This window comes from Eubalaena glacialis, chromosome 10 (genome assembly GCF_028564815.1).
Source record: "Eubalaena glacialis isolate mEubGla1 chromosome 10, mEubGla1.1.hap2.+ XY, whole genome shotgun sequence".
Classification (NCBI taxonomy): domain Eukaryota; kingdom Metazoa; phylum Chordata; class Mammalia; order Artiodactyla; family Balaenidae; genus Eubalaena; species Eubalaena glacialis.
Genome location: NC_083725.1, coordinates 103,860,327 through 103,883,196, shown reverse-complemented (window position 1 = coordinate 103,883,196; position 22,870 = coordinate 103,860,327). Strand labels below are relative to the sequence as shown.

The following is a 22,870-nucleotide window of genomic DNA, read 5'->3' as shown; positions in this document are numbered from 1 at the left end:
GCCTCAGGGCCTTTGCATTTGCTTCTCCATCTACCTACAATGATCTTCTCCATATATATGCATGGCCAGGTCTTTCACCTTCTGGTTGTTGCTCAAATATAACGTTTCTAGGGAGCTCTCACCTTATTTAAATTTATCTTTTCCAGAATGGTAACTCTTTCATGCTTTTTACCCCCATACTACACTATGTATTATCAACTCTTAGACATCAACGTTATGAGAAGCAACATCGTATATGTGCTAGAAGAAAAGAAAAAAAAATTAAACTATGACATGTCCTTGACTGTAAAATTCATCCTGATTTCAGAGATATTTAAAATATGTAGAATTATATTTTGTTAACCCTAAAATGCACATTGTTTTGCTCTTTTAATATCTCTATTTATTTGGCTTGTGGTGTGTCTCCTTCCACTATGAGTTAAGCTCCAGTTGGGTACAGATTTATTTATGGTTTTATACTATTTCCCCCAGTGTCTCAATCAGTGCTTGGAACACAGTTAATACTTAATAAATACTGGTTGAAAAAATGAATGCCGGAGATTCCCAGGGTCATTAGTCATAAACTTGCCTTCTAAAAGTTCCCTGTATCATTTAAATGATAAAATAATTAATTTAATATTAAATAATTTTTAATTTTCTCAAAGTAACTCAACATATGTTGTCTCTTTTGCTTACCCCTATGGATAACACGGTGTAGAGAAGGAAAGTGCCTTATCCGAGACATGGCTATGGTCAAACAAGGATTCAGAGTCAATCTTTTCTTTCCTATAGTATAAAATGTTGCAAATTCCTGTGGACAAGAAGTGAAGTGAGCAGACTGTGTTGAACTGATAGCTGCATTGAATTAACTGGGCCCGTCTGACAAGGTGGATGGATACTGATGGATTCAGGGGCATGGTTGACTGTGGTCAGTTGTTATAAAAGTGTTGACCCTTGTGCTTAGCATGTCACATAAAACTGGCCAGAGAATGGATGAGATATGGTGGCCATAAAAGTCATCACATGGGCCAAGGGAAAAATAAAGCCAAGGGACGTCCATGTAAAATATGTTGGAAGCAGCTGGGAAATTAAAAGACTTAAAAAATAAATAGATGAATAGATAACATATGTCCACCTATAAATTTATTTAAAACAAATACACATGAACCTATGTTACGTTATATAAAGTATATATAATATAACAAAATAATTTTTTTTTAATTTAATTAATTTATTTATTTATTTATGGCTGTGTTGGGTCTTCGTTTCTGTGCGAGGGCTTTCTCTAGTTGCGGCAAGTGGGGACCACTCTTCATCGCGGTGCGCGGGCCTCTCACTATCGCGGCCTCTCTTGTTGTGGAGCACAGGCTCCAGACGCGCAGGCTCAGCAATTATGGCTCACGGGCCTAGTTGCTCCGCAGCATGTGGGATCTTCCCAGACCAGGGCTCGAACCCATGTCCCCTGCATTGGCAGGCAGACTCCCAACCACTGCGCCACCAGGGAAGCCCCCAATAACAAAATAATAATTTTTATACTTAAACATTTCAAAAAAGGATTTTGTAAAAAGATTCATATAACATTTTTTAAATAGTATGGTTCCTACAATCTTTTCCATCCCCCCATTTCTCCATCAGCAACAATAACAGTTAACAATCAATTGTTATTTTATTTTTTTAAATATTTATTTGTTTATTTTCCTAATTTTTTTTGGCTGTGTCGGGTCTTAGTTGCAGCACACAGAATCTTCCTTGAGGAACACGGGGTCTTTCATTACGGCGCGCAGTCTCTTTGTTGCGGTGCTCAGGCTTCTCTCTAGTTGTGGCATGTGGGTTTTCTCTTCTCTAGTTGTGGAGTGCAGGCTCCAGGGCACGTGAGCTCAATAGTTGTGGTGCGTGGGCTTAGCTGCCCCGCGGCATATGGGATCTTAGTTCCCCCACTAGGGATTGAACCCATGCCCCCTGCATTGGAAGGCAGATTCTTTACCACTGGACCACCAGGGAAGTCCCCAGTTGTTATGTTTTTACACACATATTCTAAACCCACTCAAATACATACAAACAGAGTGTTATAGTTGTTTTGTTTAACAAAAATGTTATCCTAGTATACATAAATTTTCATAAACTGCTTTATTCACTCAAATCAATCTTCTCCCATGAGAATATATACAAATTACACTTTTTAAAAAAGCTATATCTTATTAAATAGTATGAATGTATTGTAATTAATTTAATCAGGCTACTTTATTTCATTAGTGTGTGTTTTTCTCACTGTGTATAATGTACAACTATCACATAAATATTTGTTAACTGTACACTCTGTGTTTCCCTCTTCTTATTGTTTTCCCATGAAAGTCTCCTTCACACACATTTCTTAGTTGTGCCTTGTATCTTCTTGTCCTGAGATGGAGGATTAAATGTTCAAAAAGGAAAGTAGTCACCATGGTAAATGTATGTTTGACCTGAGAGCAAGTTTGCTTGTTTGTTTTAAACTATCGCTTATATATTTACTGGTTTGTTTTTACATTGATAAAGCCCATTTCAAAAAATTGAACAATAAAATGTTAAACTTGGGAAACTGAAATTTTGTACTGTCTGACTTCCCACTTCATGCAAACCCTTCTTTGTAGACCTTTATACCTTCTCATAAGCTTCTTTCTCTGCCTGAAAATGAACTTTGGTTCCTTCAACTAAAATCTCTCTACCATTTAAAGCTCAACTTATGACACCACCTCCAAGAAGCTTTCTCTGATTGCCCCAAGGCATTAAGATGTCCCTCTGGTGCTCGAAGAGCAACCTATGTTTGCAAGGATCAGTATATTTTTCACTTGCTATTGTAATTGTGGATGTGATTTTCTATTTCCTCTGCTAGATTATAACCTCTCTCATTGGAAGGAAATCTGTCTTCTTTCATGTCTGTGTTTCCAATGCATAACATGATATATAGAGAAGTACTAACAACTCTTTTTCTGTAGAATAACTGATTAAATGAATACATATGCTACCTTCTTTTTTGACTTCTCCTTGGCTATGTGTGTGTGTGATATTTTAATAGACAATAGACATATGTGGTGCATCAGTTTGAGGAGTGGAATGCTTGTTGAAAGGATGGGACTTAACTTTAGATAATCTTACCAATAACAAAGTGTCTGTGTTGTGAAAGAAGAAAGAGAGAGGTGGTTATTTTTGCAGAGATGGCTTGTTTGCTTCAGCGTATTGGCGGAGCTCTCTTAACCTAGATTTCATTCTGTTTGCTCTCTTCATGTGAAATCATGCACCTCATACCTACATATCTTTCTCTAATTAAAGAGCTGTCTTAAGGAAACAAATCAGCAGCTGTCAAGGAGGTGCCAGAATGAGTCATTGATTCGCAATCAAGATAGCCAATTCCCCATGCTGATGGATTCACCAATTTTTCAGGGCCTCTGAGAGTTCACCTGCTTGTCACAGAGCATAGCACTTTGGTTCAGCTTTGAAATGAGGAACGTCCTTTCACTGTGATTCAAGCTGATTGCCCCTTTGTCACCAGGTTTTAGCTTCTAGGATAAGGTTGTACCTTTCACTCAAACAAGTACTGTTAGAGCTCAAGGTTAAAAGATTCACCTTGATGTTTTCTCCAGATAAGCTGTGATGGTAAAGACATTCTCATGTAAGCAGCTGAGGTTCCATTTATGTGGAAAAGTGAACCCATTCTCCCAAATTCCAGGTAGTTCAACATAATCCAGTATGAGAATTATGTCTTGGTTATGAAATAGCCAAGAACCTGAGAAAGCATCTAATCCTACTTCAGAGGAAACTGAAGCCCAAAGGGCTAAGAGTTTCTGTGGTCTCCCAGCCAGAACTGGCTGACACAATGCTCAAATCCAAGTATGATATCCTTGTCACTTTACTAGAAACACACCCTTTCTTCTTCTTCTCCCTTATAGGCTGGTACTGGAGGTTTATATGACTGACTGGTGAGTAGTAAGGATATTGAATGGTTAGGGAAGTTTGTAAAAAAAAAGGCACCCTGGTTTTTTTTCAGGCAGCTGGGAAGATGGCAGACATTCAGACTGAGCGTGCCTACCAAAAGCAACTGACCATCTTTCAAAATAAGAAGAGGGTCCTGCTTGGAGAAACTGGCAAGGAGAAGCTCCCTTTATACTACAAGAACATTGGTCTGGGCTTCAAGACGCCAAAGGAGGCCATGGAGGGCACCTACATTGACAAGAAATGCCCTTTTACTGGTAATGTCTCCATCCGAGGGTGGATCCTGTCTGGCGTGGTGACCAAGATGAAGATGCAGAGGACCGTTGTCATCCACCGAGACTACCTCCACTACATCCGAAAGTACAACCGCTTCTAGAAGCGCCACAAAAACATGTCCGTGCACCTTTCCCACTGATTCAGGGATGTCCGAATCAGCGACAGTGTCACACTGGGCGAGTGCCGGCCCCTGAGCAAGATGGTGCACTTCAACATGCTCAAGGTCAACAAGGATGATGGCACCAAGAAGCGTTCCAGAAGTTCTAAGACTGGACCACTGCCCACTGCCCCAAACAAAATGATTTATTTTCCCGGTCAAAAAACAAACAAACAAACAAAAAAATGGCACCCTGGGTCTTTCTTTCCCTCTTTCCTGTTTTTAGAAGTGATATAGTGTAGCATTTAAGTGTCAAAACCCTGAAGCCAGACCACACAGTTTAGAACGCAGGATTCATCTCTTACTAACGAAAGAAAGGAGTGTGTTCATCTCTCTGTGCCTCAGTGTGCTCAGCACTAAAATGGGACAGCCATACATTTGTTGAGAAGTTTCAAATAGTTAATTAAAACCAAGTACTTAGAACAATGACTGGCACAGAGTAAGCTCTCAGTAAATATTACCTGTGTTTATTCATAGGTGTATATGGGAATGGGATGAAAACTACTGTCTTCCCATCTCTATCTTTGTGTTTAAAATTAAAGTGAGCTCCTTGTTTTGCTGTATATTTCTCAAGGTTTCAACTTTATCTCCTTTGCTTGGGTATAATCTTAGGCCCTCTGCTTTTATCTGAATCGTGAGGGAATAAACATAGAATGGTATCTATCTAAGAGCATGGGTTTAGGTGTCAGTCAGACTGCATTTTTGCAATGACTGGAGTCAGTCCATTTGTTTGCCAGAACTGCTGTCTAAGGTCTTACAGAATATTTTACGTATCAACAACGTAATGTCATAGAGGATCAAGAGACCCACTTTATGGCAAAGGCAGTGTGAAAGTTTATATATGTCTATAGAATCCACTTGTCCTCTCATATACCACACCACCCAGAAGCTGTTGGCCTAATACAGCAATATACTGAGTTGTTAAAGGCACAGCTAAGGCACCAACTTGGAGACAATATGCTGTGAAGATGGGGTGTCATCCTCTAAGACAGCGGTCCCCAACCTTTTTGGCACCAGGGACCGATTTTGTGGAAGACAATTTTCCCACAGACGGGGAGGGAGAGGGGAACAGTTCAGGCAGTAATGCAAGCAAAGGGGAGCGAAGGGGAGCGGCAAATGAAGCTTCGATGGCTTGTCCGCTGCTTACTTCCTGCTGCGCAACTGGTACTGGTCTGCGGCCCAGGGGTTGGGGACCTCTGCTCTAGGACATCACATGTACCTTATATCAACATCCATCATATGATGCTGTCTCCAATGGATAGAAAATATTCATCTGAGAAATAATAAATATGGGCAAGAAGGACTGCACTTTTCATTATTTCCAGTGTTCTACTTGGGGAATTTGTGGTCACTCAAATCCCCTTAATTCTGTGCTCTTCTAGATTAGAAGTTATGGTCTCCAGAGAGGGAAATGCTTCCCCCAGGCAATCAGCAAGAGATCCATTTAACTTTGAGCTAAGACCGCATTGTGGGCTCCTCCTGCCAAGGGATCAACAGAGAGGAATAAAATTCACAATCTTGGTAGGGGTAATTGACCTGGATCATGAGGAGGAGGTAGGGCTGCTGTCACACAATGGGAGCAGGAAGAAATATGTTAGGTACCCAAATTATCCACTTGGATATCTCTTAGTTCTCCCTTGTCCAATTTTGATGATACATGGATAAGTTTAGTGGTCAGTGCTTTCAAATGACATGGGAAGCAGAAGTACAGACTTCTCAGGGATGAGGGTCTTGTTCATTCCACATGGTGAACCACGAAGACCCACAGTGATGCTAGCTGACAGTGAAGGGAATCTAGAATGGATAGTATTGGATGAAGGTAATGATAATCAGTTGTAGCTTCAAGACCCAGTTATAGCAGCAGGGGCTGCAATTCATCCTTCTAATCCCCCACTTGTGAGTTTCTTCCAGCAGAAGAGGCCCACCCAGAGCCTTGAAGTGATATGATGTAAGTGAATTCAAATGTCATCAGGGATCAGCTTTGATGGAGTCTGTGTCGTGCTGCATGGATCTCTTTTAGGACTGATATAGTTACCCAACTACTGATCAGGTTGTGGGCTGACAACTTTCAGTTATCAGGTTAGGAAGGTTGACTAACCCCCTTTTGCAGGGTATCCCATTTCCAATTACTGATGGTCTTAGTGGTATAAAGCTGGACCCCTCACCCTAACTTGTGACAACCCTGAAGGACTACCCTAGGTTCAGAGCTCCCTGTAGGGTTGTCTGAGGCCTTAATTGATACTGCATTGCAGCCTGACTTCTCCCTGCATTCAATCCTGCTTTCTTTTTCTTTTCCCTCCAGATATTCATACTAAGAATAGTCCCTATTAAACTTTCTGCATGCTAATCTTTATCTCAGGGTTCCTGGGGACTTCTACTGATGATGCTACCCGAATATACACCCAAATAAGTAGGAAACAAGATAGGCACAAGACATTCGTTTCAGCAGTGATTGTAAGAAAAAAATGCCATTAGCAAGGCTGGTCTGCTCATTGAATAACCTATGGTACCCTCAAAAGGCAATACCACGAAACAATCAAAAAGAATAAAGAAGATCTCCATGAAGTATATGGAGACAGTCCATATTTTAAAGTGAAAAAGGAAATAAAGAAAGGTTCAGAACAGTGTACATAGTATGCAAACTTTTGTATAAAAAAGAGGAAATAAATATAAAAAATAATTATCTGCCAATTTGATGTACTAGATAATAAAGTAATAAATGAAAATGGCTACATACTGAGGATGAGTGTGAATAAAATGAAAAGAAAAGATATAATGACTAGAATTCTCTGAATTTTACAATTATATTGACCTTTGATACACATTCCACATAATCAAAAAATAAATTTGGAAATACAATAAACCTTAAAATTGAATTCAGATATCAACATATAAACATAACTGCATTTTAAATTGACAACATAAACACATTAAAGGCAGTAATTATTTCAATAAACTGTGGAACACAATACTCTATCCCTAAAAAGATATATTTAAAGGGAAAAAAAGGAGAACAAAATTAGATATCACTTAGGAATTATTGTTAATAGTAAGTTTGGGAGAATAGTTGAAGATGGCGGAGTAGAAGGATGTGTGCTCACTCTCTCTTGCAAGAGCATCGGAATCACAATTAACTGCTGAACAATCATTGACAGGAAGACCCTGGAACTCACCAAAAAAGATACCTAACATCCAAAGACAAAGGAGACGTGCCGCAATGAGATGGTAGGCGGGGCGCAATCACAATAAAATCAAGTCCTATAACCGCTGGGTGGGTGAGTCACAAACTGAAGAACACTTATACCACAGAAGTCCACCCACTGGAGTGAAGGTTCTGAGCCCCACGTCAGGCTTCCCAACCTTGGGGTCTGGCAAAGGGAGGAGGAATTCTCAGAGAATCAGACTTTGAAGGCTAGCAGAATTTGATTGCACAACTCTGACAGGTCTGGGGGAAACAGAGGGCACACACAAGATTGTATGTGCATCAGGACGCAGAGAGAAGGAGAGTGACACCATAGGAGACTGAACCAGACCTACCTGCTAGTGTTGGAGGGTCTCTTGCAGAGGTGGGGAGTGGCTGTGGCTCACTGTGAGGACAAGGGCACTGGCAGCAGAAGTTCTGGGAAGTACTCCTTGGAGTGAGCCCTCCCAGAGTCCGACATTAGCCTCACCAAAGGGCCTGTAGGCTCCAGGGCTGGGCGCCTAAGGCCAAACAACCAACAGGGAGGGAATTCAGCCCCACCCATCAGCACACAAGCAGATTAAAGTTTTACTGAACTCTGCCCAACAAAGCAACACCCAGCTATACCCACCACCATCCCTCCCATCAGGAAGCTTGCACAAGCCTCTTAGATAGCCTCATCCACCAGAGGGCAGACAGCAGAAGCAAGAAGAACTACAATCCTGCAGCCTGTGGAATGAAAACCACATTCACAGAAAGACAGACAAAATGAAAAGGCAGAGGACTATGTACCAGATGAAGGAACAAGATGAAACCCTAGAAAAACAACTAAATGAAGCGGAGATAGACAACCTTCCAGAAAAAGAATTCAGAATAATGATAGTGAAGATGATCCAGGACCATGGAAAAAGAATGGAGGCAAAGACTGAGAAGATGCAAGAAATGTTTAACAAAGACCTAGAAGAATTAAAAAAACAAACAGACATGAACAATACAATAACTGAAATGAAAAATACACTAGAAGGATTCAATAGCAGAATAACTGAGGCACAAGAATGGTAAGTGACCTGGAAGACAGAATGGTGGAATGCACTGCCACGTAACAGAATAGAGAAAAAGAATGAAAAGAAATGAAGACAGCCAAAGACACCTCTGGGACAACATTAAATACACCAACATTCACATTATAGGGGTCCCAGGAGGAGAAGAGAGAGAGAAAGGACCCGAGAAAATATTTGAAGAGATTATAGTTGAAAACTTCCCAAACATGGGAAAAGAAATAGCCACCCAAGTCCAGGAAGCACAGAGAGTCCCAGGCAGGATAAACCCAAGGAGAACCACACCAAGACACATAGTAATCAAATTGACAAAAATTAAAGACAAAGAAAAATTATTGAAAACAAGGGGAAAATAACAAATAACATACAAAGGAATTCCCATAAGGTTAACAGCTGATTTCTCTGAAGAAACTCTACAAGCCAGAAGGGAGTGGCATGATATATTTAAAGTGATGAAAGGGAAGAACCTAAAACCAAGATTACTCTCAATGTCAAGGATCTCATTCAGATTCAATGGAGAAATCAAAAGCTTTATAGACAAGCAAAAGCTAAGAGAATTCACCACCACCAAACCACCTTTACAACAAATACTAAAGGAACTTCCCTAAGTGGGAAACACAAGAAAAGAAAGGAACCTACAAAAACAAACTTAAAACAATTAAGAAAACGGTAATAGAAACATACATATCGATAATTACCTTAAATGTGAATGGATTAAATGCTCCAACCAAAAGACACAGGCTCAGTGAATGGTTACAAAAACAAAACGCATATATATGCTGCCTACAAGAGACCCACTTCAGACATAGGGACACATACAGACTGAAAGTGAAGGGATGGAAAAAGATATTCCATGCAAATGGAAATCAAAAGAAAACTGGAGTAGGAATACTAATATCTGATAAAATAGACGTTAAAATAAAGAATGTTACAGGAGACAAGGAAGGACACTACATAGTGATCAAGGGATCAATACAAGAAGAAGATATAACAATTATAAATATATATGCAAGTAACAAAGGAGCACCTCAATACATGAGGCAACAGCTAACAGCTATAAAAGAGGAAATCGACAGTGACACAATAATAGTGGGGGAAATTAACACCTCACTTACACCACTGGACAGATCATCCAGACAGAAAATTAGTAAGGAAACAGAAACTTTAAATGACACAATAGACCAGATAGATTTAATTGGTGTTTATAGGACACTCCATCTGAAAATATCAGATTACACTTTCTTCTCAAGTGCACATGGAACATTTTCCAGGATAGATCATATCTTCGGTCACAAATCAAGCTGCGGTGAATTTAAGAAAATTGAAATCGTATGAAGCATCTTTTCTGACAACAACGCTATGACATTAGAAATAAATTACAGGGAAAAAAACATAAAAAACACAAACACATGAGGGCTAAACAACACGCTACTAAATAATCAAGAGATCACTGAAGAAGTCAAAGAGGAAAGCAAAAAATACCTAGAGACAAATGGCAATGAAAACACGACAACCCAAAACATACGGGATGCAGCAAAAGCAGTTCTAAGAGGGAAGTGTAGAGCAATACAATCCTACCTCAAGAAACAAGAAAAATCTCAAATAATCTAACCTTACACCTAAAGGAACTAGAGAAAGAAGAACAAACAAAACCCAAAGTTAGTAGAAGGAAAGAAATCATAAAGCTCCGAGCAGAAATAAATGAAATAGAAACAAAGAAAACAGTAGCAAAGATCAATAAAACTAAAGTCTGGTTCTTTGAGAAGATAAACAAAATTCATAAACCTTTAGCCAGACTCATCAATAAAAAGAGGAAGAGGACTCATATCAATAAAATTCGAAATAAAAAAGGAGAAGTTACAACGGACACCGCAGAAATACAAAGCATCCTAAGAGACTACTACAAGCAACTCTATGCCAATAAAATGGACAACCTGGAAGAAATGGACAAATTCTTAGAAAGGTATAACCTTCCAAGACTGAACCAAGAAGAAATAGAAAATATGAACAGACCAATCAAAAGTAATGAAATTGAAACTGTGATGAAAAATCTTCCAACAAACAAAAGTCCAGGACCAGATGGCTTCACAGGTGAATTCTATCAAACATTTAGAGAAGAGCTAACACCCATCCTTCTCAAACTCTTCCAAAAATCTGCAGTGGAAGGAACACCCCCAAACTCATTCTATGAGGCCACCATCACCCTGATACCAAAACCAGACAAAGATAGAACAAAAAAAGAAAATTACAGACCAATATCAATGATGAATACAGATGCAAAAATCCTCAACCAAAAAATAGAAAACAGAATCCAATAATACATTAAAAGGATCATACACCATGATCAAGTGGGATTTACCAGGGATGCAAGGACTCTTCAATATACACAAATCAATCAATGTGATACACCATATTAACAAAATGAAGAATAAAAACCATAAGATCATCTCAGTAGATGCAGAAAAAGCTTTTGACAAAATTCAACACCCATTTATAAGAAAAACTATCCAGAAAGTGGGCATTGAGGGAACCTACCTCAACATAATAAAGGCCATATAAGGCAAACCCACAGCAAACATCATTTTCAATGGTGAAAAACTGAAAGCATTTCCTCTAAGATCAGGAACAAGACAAGGATGTCCGCTCTCACCACTATTATTCAACATAGTTTTGGAAGTCCTAGCCATGGCAATCAGAGAAGAAGAAAAAAATAAAAGGAATACAAATTGGAAAAGAAGAAGTAAAACTGTCACTGTTTGCAGATGACGTGATACTATATATAATCCTAAAGATGCCACCAGAAAACTACTAGAGCTAATCAATGAATTTGGTAAAGTTGCAGGATACAAAATTAATGCACAGAAATCTCTTGCATTCCTATACACTAACAATGAAAGATCAGAAAGAGAAAGTGAGGAAACAATCTCACTGACTATTGCAAAAAAAAGAATAAAATACCTAGGAATAAACCTACCTAAGCAGGTAAAAGACCTGTACTCGGAGAACTATAAGACACTGATGAAAGAAATTAAAGATGATACAATCAGATGGAGAGATTTACCATGTTCTTGGATTCGAAGTATCAGTATTGTGAAAATGACTAAACTATCAAAAGCAATCTACAGATTCAGTGCAATCCCTACCAAATTATCAATGGCATTTTTTACAGAATTAGAACAAAAAATCTTAAAATTGGTCTGGAGACACAAAACACTCCGAATAGCCAAAGCAATCTTGAGGGTAAAAAACGGAGCTGGAGGAATCAGACTCCCTGACTTCAGACTATATTACAAAGTTACAGTAATCAAGACAATATTGTACTGGCACTAAAACAGAAACATAGATCAAAGGAACAGGATAGAAAGCCTGGAGATAAACCCACACACCTATGGTCAACTAATCTATGAAAAAGGAGACAAGGATATACAATGGAGAAAAGACAGTCTCTTCAATAGTGGTGCTGGGGAAACTGGACAAATACATGTAAAAGAATGAAAGTAGAACATTCTCTAAAACCATACACAAAAAATAAACTCAAAATGAATTAAAGACCTAAATGTAAGGCCAGACACTATAAAACTCTCAGAGGAAAACATGGACAGAACACTCTTTGACATAAACCACAGCAAGATCCTTTTTGACTCACCTCCTTGAGTAATGGAAATAAAAACAAAAATAAACAAATGGGACCTAATGAAACTTAAAAGCTTTTGCACAGCAAAGGATACTATAAATGAGATGAAAAGACAACCCTCAGAATGGGAGAAAATATTTGCAAACAAATCAATGGACAAAGGATTAATCGCCAAAATATATAAACAGCTCATGCTGCTCAGTATTAAAAAAACAAAAACCCAATCAAAAAATTGGCAGAAGACCTAAATAGACATTTCTCTAAAGAAGACATACAGATGGTCAAGAGGCATATAAAAAGCTGCTCAACATCACTAATTATTAGAGAAATGCAAATCAAAACTACAATGAGGTATCACCTCACACCAGTTAGAATGGGCATCATCAGAAAATCTACAAACAACAAATACTGGAGAGGGTGTGGAGAAAATGGAACCCTCTTGCACTGTTGGTGGGAATGTAAATTGATACAGCCTCTATGGAGAACAGTATAGAGGTTCCTTAAAAAACTAAAAATAGAATTACCCTATGACCCAGCAATCCCACTACTGAGTGTATACCCAGAGAAAACCATAATTCAAAAACTCACATGCACCCCAATATTCATTGCAGCACTATTTAAAATAGCCAGGTCATGGAAGCAACCTAAATGCCCATCGACAGACGAATGGATAAAGAAGATGTGGTACATATATACAATGGAATATTACTCAGCCATAAAAAGGAACGAAATTGGGTCATTTGTAGAGACGTGGATGGACCTAGAGACTGTCATACAGAGTGAAGTAAGTCAGAAAGAGAAAAACAAATATTGTATATTAATGCATATATGTGGAATGTAGAAAAATGGTACAGATGAACCAGTTTGCAGGGCAGAAATAGAGACACAGATGTAGAGAACAAACATATGGACACCAAGCGGGGAAAGCTAGGGGGTGGTGGTTGTGGGATGAACTGGGAGATTAGGATTGACATATATACACTAATATGTATAAAATCAATAACCAATAAGAACCTGCTGTATAAAAAATAAATAAATTTAATTTAATTTAAAAAGAAAAAATAGTCAACCAATTGTAGATATGAAAAAAAAAGTAAGTTGATATTACAACTTGAGACTGTAGTGTTCATATTGTAGAACAGAGTAATTACATGCTTAATATTTTTAAGAATGATGGGAAAGAGCATGCAAACAACAGATATTTTGAAAAACTCTGTAATGATTTTTAATTGGGGATATCTGTGAGTTCAGAATTCAAATTCTGAACATGTATATATATATAGAGAGAGAGATTTTAAATAAAATTTATTAAGAGAAAAAGTCATTATATAATTTACAGTGTAATCACCTATTAGAACCAGCAGTAGGGCATAGGGAGAACGAGCTTCTGGAGGAAGCAATGTTTCCTGTTTTTAAAGGTTCCTCCCATGTACAAGCCACAACATTCATTATTTTAGTTCAGTAAATAGACTAGATCACGATCCAATGAACAGGGTCCCTCTTGTATGCCATGTTACCAGAGATAGGAAAAATCATCTCTTTACTTGATTTCCATGGATATAGACTCCAGAATATATGCTCTGCTGAAAATTAGGGGAGACGGGTATGTTTGGCAATGCCCAATAAAAACAATTATAAAGAGATTGTTAGATAAAATATATCATTTACTATCTTTTGGCCCATCCTATAATCATGTTTCATTGCTTTCTAAAGACTTCCACTTATCACTTTTGAGAGCCTCCTTCATTAGGCTTCATCCAAAAACCATCTTTCTGACTTTTTATTTATTTATGTATTTATTTATTTATTTATTTATTTATTTATTTATTTTTTGACATCTTTATTGGAGTGTAATTGCTTTACAATGTTGTGTTAGTTTCTGCTGTATAACAAAGTGAATCAGCTATATGTATACGTATATCCCCATATCCCCTCCCTCTTGCATCTCCCTCCCACCCTCCCTATCCCACCCCTCTAGGTGGTCACAAAGCACTGAGCTGATCTCCCTGTGATATACAGCAGCTTCCCACTAATCTATTTTACATTTGGCAGTGTATATATATAAATGCTACTCTCTCACTTCGTCTCAGCTAACCCTTCCCCCTCCCCATGTCCTCAAGTCCATTCTCTACGTCTGCATATTTATTCCTGTCCTGACACTAGGTTCTTCAGAACCATTTTTTTTTTTTAGATTCCATATATATGTGTTAGCATACAGTTTTTGTTTTTCTCTTTCTGGCTTACTTTACTCTGTATGACAGACTCTAAGTCCATCCACGTCACTACAAATAACTCAATTTCGTTTCTTTGTAGGGCTGAGTAATATTCCATTGTATATATGTGTCACATATTCTTTATCCATTCATCTGTCAATGGACACTTAGGTTGCTTCCATGTCCTGGCTATTGTAAATAGTGCTGCAATGAATATTGTGGTACATGACTCTTTTGAATTATGATTTTCTCAGGGTATATGACCAGTACTGGGATTGCTGGGTTGTATGGTAGTTCTATTTTTAGTTTTTTAAGGAACCTCCATACTGTTCTCCATAGTGGCTGTATCAATTTACATTACCACCAACAGTGCAAGAGGGTTCCCTTTTCTCCACACCCTCTCCAGCATTTATTGTTTGTAGATTTTATTGATGATGGCCATTCTGACCGGTGTGAGGTGATACCTCATTGTGGTTTTGATTTGCATTTCTCTAATGATTAGTGATGCTGAGCATCCTTTCATATGTTTGTTGGGAATCTGTATATCTTCTTTGGAGAAATGTCTATTTAGGTCTTCTGCCCATTTTTGGATTGGTTTGTTTGTTTTTTGGATGTTGAACTGCATGAGATGCTTGTATATTTTGGAGATTAATCCTTTGTCTCTTGCTTCATTTGCAAATATTTTTCTCCCATTCTGAAGGTTGTCTTTTTGTCTTGTTTATGGTTTCCTGCTGTGCAAAAGCTTTTAAGTTTCATTAGTTCCCATTTTTTTATTTTTGTTTTTATTTCCGTTTCTCTAGGAGGTGGGTTCCAAGGTTCTTGCTGTGATTTATGTCATAGACTGTTCTGCCTATGTTTTCCTGTAAGAGTTTTATAGTATCTGGCCTTACATTTAGGTATTTAATCCATTTTGAGTTTATTTTTGTGTATGGTGTTAGGGAGTGTTCTAATTTCATTCTTTTACATGGAGCTGTCCAGTTTTCCCAGCACCAGTTAATAAAGAGGCTATATTTTCTCCATTGTCTATTCTTGCCTCCTTTATCAAAGATAAGCTGACCATATGTGCAAGGGTTTATCTCTGGGTTTTCTATCCTCTTCCATTGATCTATATGTCTGGTTTTGTGCCAGTACCATACTGTCTTGATTATTGTAGCTTAGTAGTGTAGTCTGAAGTCAGGAAGTCTGGTTCCTCCAGCTCCATTTTTCTTTCTCAAGCTTGCTTTAGCTATTTGGTGTCTTTTGTGTTACCATACAAATTGTGAAATTTCTTGTTCTAGTTCTGTGAAAAATGCCATTTGTAGTTTGATAAGGATTACATTGAATCTGTAGATTGCTTTGGGTAGTATAGTCATTTTCACATTGTTGATTCTTCCAATTCAAGAACACGGTATATCTCGCCATCTGTTTGTATCATGTTTAATTTCTTTCATCAGTGTCTTATAGTTTTCTGCATACAGGTCTTTTGTCTCCTTAGGTTAGTTTATTCCTAGGTATTTTATTCTTTTTTGCAATGGTAAATGGGAGTGTTTCCTTAATTTCTCTTTCAGATTTTTCATCTTTAGGGTATAGGAATGCAAGAGATTTCTGTGTATTAATTTTGTATCTGGCTACTTTATCAGATTCATTGATTAGCTGTAGTAGTTTGTTGGTAACATCTTTAGGATACTGTATGTATAGTATCATGTCATCTGCAAACAGTGACAGTTTTACTTCTTCTTTTCCAATTTGGATTCCTTTTATTTCTTTTCCTTCTCTGATTGCTGTGTCTAGAATGTCCAAAACAATGTTGAATAATAGTGGCGAGAGTCGGCAACCTTGTCTTGTTCTTGATCTTAGAGGAAATGGTTTCAGTTTTTCACCATTGAGAATGATGTTTGCTGTGGGTTTGTCATATATGGCCTTTATTATGTTGAGGCAGCTTCCCTCTATGCCTACTTTCTGGAGAAGTTTTATCATAAATGGGTGTTGAATTTTGTCAAAAGCTTTTTCTGCATCTATTGAGATTATCATATGGTTTTTATTCTTCAAATTTTTAATATGGTGTGTCACGTTGATTGATTTGCATATATTGAAGAATCCTTGCATTCCTGGGATAAACCCACTTGATCATGGTGTATAATCCTTTTAATGTGCTGTTGGATTCTGTTTGCTAGTATTTTGTTCAGGATATTTGCATCTATGTTCATCAGTGATATTGGCCTGTAGTTTTCTTTCTTTGTGACATCTTTGTCTGGTTTTGGTATTAGAGTGATGGTGGCCTCGTAGAATGAGTTTGGGAGTGTTCCTCCCTCTGCTATATTTTGGAAGAGTTTGAGCAGGGTGGGTGTTAGCTCTTCTCTAAACGTTTGATAGTATTCACCTGTGAAACAGTCTTGTCCTGGGCTTTTGTTTGTTGGAAGATTTTTAATCACAGTTTCAATTTCAGTGCTTGTGATTGGTCTGTTTATATTTTCTATTTCTTCCTGGTTCAGTCTCAGAAGGTTGTGCTTTTCTAAGAATTTGTCCATTTCTTCCAGGTTGTCCATTTTATTTGCATATAGTGGTTTGTAGTAATCTCTCATGAACCTTTGTATTTGCACAGTGTCAGTTGTTACTTCTCCTTTTTTATTTCTAATTCTGTTGATTTCAGTCTTCTCCCTTTTTTTCTTGATGAGTCTGTCTAATGGTTTATCAATTCAGTTTATCTTCTCAAAGAACCAGGTTTTAGTTTTATTCATGTTTGCTATTGCTTCCTTCATATCTTTTTAATTTATTTCTGATATTATCTTTATAATTTCTTTTCCTGTTCTAACTTTGGGGTTTTTTTGTTCTTCTTTCTCTAATAGCTTTACGTGTAAGGTTTGGTTGTTTAGTTGAGATTTTTCTTGTTTCTTGAGGTAGGATTGTGTTGCTCTAAACTTTCCTCTTAGAACTGCTTTTGCTGCATCCCATAGGTTTTCGGCCGTCGTGTTTTCATTGTCATTTGTTTATAGGTAGTTTTTGATTTCCTCTGTGATCTCTTGGTTATTTAGTAGCACATTGTTTAGCCTCCATGTGTCTGTATTTTTTAGTTTTTTTCCTGTAATTGATATCTAGTCTCATAACGTTATGCTCAGAAAAGATGCTTGATATGATCTCAATTTTCTTAAATTTACCCAGGCTTGGTTTGTGACCCAAGATATGATCTATCCTGGAGAATGTTCCATGAGCACTTGAGAAGAAAGTGTATTCTGTTGTTTTTGGATGGGATGTCCTATAAATATCAATTAAGTCCATCTTGTTTAATGTGTCATTTTAAACTTGTGTTTCCTTATTTATTTTCATTTTGGATGATCTGTCCACTGGTGAAGCTGGGGTGTTAAAATCCCCTACTATGATTGTGTTTCTGTCGATTTCCCCTATTATTCCTGTTAGCATTTGCCTTATGTATTGAGGTGCTCCTATGTTGCGTTCATAAATATTTACAATTTTTATATCTTCTTCTTGGATTGATCCCTTGATCATTACCTAGTGGCCTTCTTTGTCTCTTGTAGTAGTCTTTATTTTAAAGTCTATTTTGTCTGATATGAGAATTGTTACTTCAGCTTTCTTTTGATTTCCATTTGCATGGAATATCTTTTTCCATCCCCTCACTTTCAGTCTATATGTGTCCCTAGGTCTGAAGTGGGTCTCTTGTAGATAGCATATATACAGGTCTTGTTTTGTGTCTATTCAGCCACTCTGTGTCTTTTGGTTGGAGCATTTAATCCATTTACATTTAAGGTAATTATTGATATGTATGTTCCTATTACAGTTTTCTTAATTGTTTTGGGTTTGTAATTGTAGGTCTTTTCCTTCTCTTGTTTTTCTTGCCTAGAGAAGTTCCTTTAGCATTTGTTGTAAAGCTGGTTTGGTGGTGCTGAATTCTCTTAGCTTTTTCTTGTCTGTAAAGGTTTTAATTTCTCCATCGAATCTGAATGAGATCCTTGCTGGGTAGAGTAGTCTTGGTTGTAGGTTTTTCCCTTTCATCACTTTCAGTATGTCTTGCCACTCCCTTCTGGCTTGCAGAGTTTCTGCTAAAATTCAGCTGTTAACCTACTCGGGATTCCCTTGTATGTTATTTGTTGCTTTTCCCGTGTTACTTTTACTATTTGTTCTTTGTACTTAATTTTTGATAGTTTGATTAATGTGTCTTGGTATGTTTCTCCTTGGATTTATCCTGTGTGGGACTCTCTGTGCTTCCTGGACTTGATTATTTCCTTTCCCATATTAGGGAGGTTTTCAACTATAATCTCTTCAAATATTTTTTCAGTCCCTTTCTTTTTCTCTTATTCTTCTGGGTCCCCTATAATTCGAATGTTGGTGCATTTAATGTTGTCCAAGAGGTCTCTGAGACTGTCCTCAAATCTCTTCATTCTTTTTTCTTTATTCTGCTCTGCAGTAGTTATTTCCACTATTTTATCTTCCAGGTCATTTATCCGTTCTTTTGTCTCAATTATTCTCCTATTGATTCCTTCTAGAGAATTTTTAATTTCATTTATTGTGTTTTTCATCATTGTTTGCTTGCTCTTTATTTCTTCTAGGTCCTTGTTAAACATTTCTTGTATTTTCTCCTTTGTATTTCTAAGATTTTGGATCATCTTTACTATCATTACTCTGAATTCTTTTTCAGGTAGACTGCCTATTTCCTCTTCATTTGTTTTGTCTGGTGGGTTTTTACCTTGCTCCTTCATCTGCTGTGTATTTCTCTGTCTTCTCATTTTGCTCAACTTACTGTGTTTGGGGTCTCCTTTTTGCAGGCTGCAGGTTCGTAGTTCCCATTGTTTTGGTGTCTGCCCCCAGTGGGTGAAGTTTGTTCAGTGGGTTGTGTAGGCTTCCAGATGGAGGGGACTGGTGCTTGTGTCCGGGTGGGTGGGGCTGGATCTTGTCTTTCTGGTGGGCAGGGCTGTGTCCGATAGTGTGTTTTTGGGTGTCTGTGAACTTAGTATGATTTTAGGCAGCCTCTCTTCTAATGGGTGTGGTTATTTTCCTGTCTTGCTAGTTGTTTGGCATGGCGCATCCAGCACTGGTGCTTGCTGGCCGTTTGGTGGAGCTGGGTCTTAACATTGACCTGGAGATCTCTGGAAGAGCCGGGAGGTCTCTGGTGGTCCAATGTCCTGAACTGGGCTTTCCCACCTCGGGGGCTTAGGCCTCACTCCAGGCTCGAGCACAAAGACCCTGTCAACCACATAGCTCAGAAGCAAAGGGAGAAAAAAAGAAAGAAAAAAAATTTTTTTAAATTATAAAAACAAATTATTAAAATTAAAAAAGTAATAATAAATAAAATAAAGAAGAGAACAACCAAACCAATAAATAAATCCACCAATGATAACAAGAGCTAAAAACTAGAGTAAAATAAACATAAAAATCAGAAACAAATCAGTCATAGACAGCAAACCCCAAGTCTACAGTTGCTACCAAAGTCTGTCACCTCAATTTTGGGATGATTCGTTGTCTATTCAGGTATTCCACAGATGCAGGGCACATGAAATTGATTGTGATGATTTAATCCACTGCTTCTGAGGCTGCTGGGAGAAATTTCCCTTTCTCTTCTTTGTTCACACAGCTCCTGGGGTTCAGCTTTGGATTCGGCTCCGCCTCTGCTTGTAGGCCACCCTCAGGCATCTGTTGCCCGTCCAGACAGGAGGGGGTTAAAGTAGCAGCTGATTAAGGGGCTCTTGCTCATTCAGGCTGGGGAGAGGTAGGGGTAAGGTAGTTATAATTGGAATACGGGGCAAGCCTGTGGCAGCAGAGGCCGGTGTGACGCTGCAACAGCCTGAGGAGCGCAGTGCGTTCTCCCGGGGAAGTTGTCCCTGGATCACGGGACCCTGGCAGTGACGGGATGCTCAGGCTCCCAGAGAGGGCAGTGTGGGTGGTGACCTGCACTTGCCCACAAGATTCTTGGTGGCTGCAGCAGCAGCCTTAGCATTTCATGCCCGTCTCTGGTGTCCACACTGATAGTCGCAGCTTGCACCCATCTCTGGAGCTCGTTTAGGTGGTGCTCTGCCTTCTGTGGGCAGATGGGGACGGAATCCCCTCTCCTTGGGCACCCCAAAACAATTGTCTCTTGGCTCTTAGGCAGGTCCAGACTTTTTCCTGGACTCCCTCCTGGCTAGCTGTGGTGCACTAGCCCCCTTCAGGCTGTCTTCATGCAGCCAACCCCAGTCCTCTCCCTGGGATCTGACCTCTAAAGCCCGAGCCTCAGCTCCCAGCCCCTACTAGCCCCAGAGGGTGAGCAGACAAGGCTCTCAGGCTGGTGGGTGCTGGTCGGCACTGATCCCCTGTGCAGAATCTCTCTGCTTTGCTCTCCGCACCCTTGTTGCTGTGCTCTCCTCCATGGCTCTGAAGCTTCCCCCCCAACCACTCCCCATCTCTGACAGTGAAGGGGCTTCCTAGTATGTGAAAACTTTTCCTCCTTCACAGCTCCCTCCCAGAGGTGAAATTCCTGTCCCTATTCTTTTGTCTCTGTGTTTTCTTTCTTCTTTTGCCCTACCCAGGTACGTGGGGAGTTTCCTGCCTTTTGGGAAGTCTGAGGTCTTTTGCCAGCATTCAGTAGGTGTTCTGTAGGAGTTGTTCCACATGTAGATGTATTTTTTATGTATTTGTGGGGAGGAAGTTGATCTCCACGTCTTACTCCTCTGCCATCTTGAAAGTCCCCACATATACATATACATATATATATATATATATATATTGAATTTGTATATGTACATATATGTATCATATATATTTTAAATCTGTATATTTAAATAATATACTGTTTAAAATAATATATTATAAATATAAAAATTAATATAAGTATCTAAATAATAAATACATTATTTAGGCAATATATCTATAAAATTCTAATTTTTCCAATACAAAATTAACATTGATTTAATAATATTAAATATTTTTAAGTTAATATATTAAAATTTTCACGTGGTGTCAAAGCATCACCTACATTGTGGTTATTCATTATTAATTAGAAAACGTACCCTTACAATGAAGAAATATAACTGTTACCTTGAGCTGGGCAGATTCTAAGGTCACCCTGATGATTCTTGTTTCTTAATGTCCATCCCCTCCCTTTGAGTGTGGGCAGGATCTGTGACTTGCTTCCTAACCAATAGAATATGGCAAAAGTAACAGTGTACATGATTACATTGGATTATATTGCACAATACAGTAAGTCCTCTACATACAAACCTTCAAGTTGTGAACTTTCAAAGATGTGAATGTGTGTTCACATGTCCAGTCACATAAGTTAGCTCACATGTCTGGTGTACATTTCATGTGCATGCATCCTCTACAAGTGGTTGTGCTTTTGTGTACTTTACTGTACAGTACTGTGTAGAGTACAGTAGTACAGTATCTTTATTCCAAGCTAGATCTGCAAGAGGATGACTTCATTGAACTCCTTGCTGTGCAACATGAGGAGCTTACTAATGAAGACCTGATGGAATTGGAGGCCCAGAGAAAGGATGAAGAGAGACAAGAGAAAGAAGTGACTGAAAAACTGAAGAGATTCACAACACAGGAAATGGCAAGGGCATTTTCTTTATTTGAGGAGGCACTGTTAGTTTTTGAGGCACAGGCCCCAAATGTAGAACAGTACATGAAGGTTGCAGCAGCTGTTCAGTATGCAATCCAGTGCTACTGTGTCATCTATGATGAGAAAAAAAGAGCTACTACCCAGATATCACTGGATCCTTTTTTCAAGAGGGTAAATAGAATTGAATCCAGCAAGGAACCAGAACCTGTGTCATCAACGTCAGGCATGAGTGAAATTGCAGCTTGCCCTCCGCCTCCTATTGCTGATGATCCTTCAGCTCTACCATCTCCCACCTCCTCTCCCTCCTCCAGTCAGTAACTCTTCTTGCCTGTTCACGCAATGCCAGCTCCTGTATGCCAGCTGTTGTACTGTACTACTGTACTTTTCAAGGTACTCTGCTGTAAGATTAAAAATGTTTTCTTTATTTTTTGTGTTTTTTTATGTATTATTTGTGTGTAAAGTATTATAAACCTATTACAGTACAGTACTATACAGCTGATTGTGTTAATGGGGTACCTAGGCTAACTTTGTTGGACTTAACGAACAAATTGGACTTATGAACATGCTCTCAGAAGGGAACGCATTCATATGTAGGGGAATTACTGTACTGTAATATCTGTTTCACTGAAAACCTCTTCCCCTTGCTGGGTTTGAAACAGCAAGTTGCCATTTGTGAACTGTTCTATGGGACAAAGCCACATGGCAAATGACTAAGGGCTGCTTCTAGCCAACAGCCCCCAAGACACTGAGGCCCTCAATCTGGCAGCCTGTAGGAAGCTAAATGCTGCGATGAACCACATGAGCTTGGAAGTGACTCCTTCCCCAGTTGAGCCTCAGATGAGACCACACCCCTGACCTATGTCCTGACTGCCCCA

At 38.7% G+C, this 22,870-nt stretch overlaps 1 pseudogene; it reads left to right on the top strand.

Moving 5' to 3' along the window:
* The first annotated feature begins 4,011 nt into the window (after nt 1-4,011).
* Nucleotides 4,012-22,870, top strand: part of LOC133099924 (small ribosomal subunit protein uS17-like) — a 153,940-nt pseudogene continuing 135,081 nt past the window's right edge.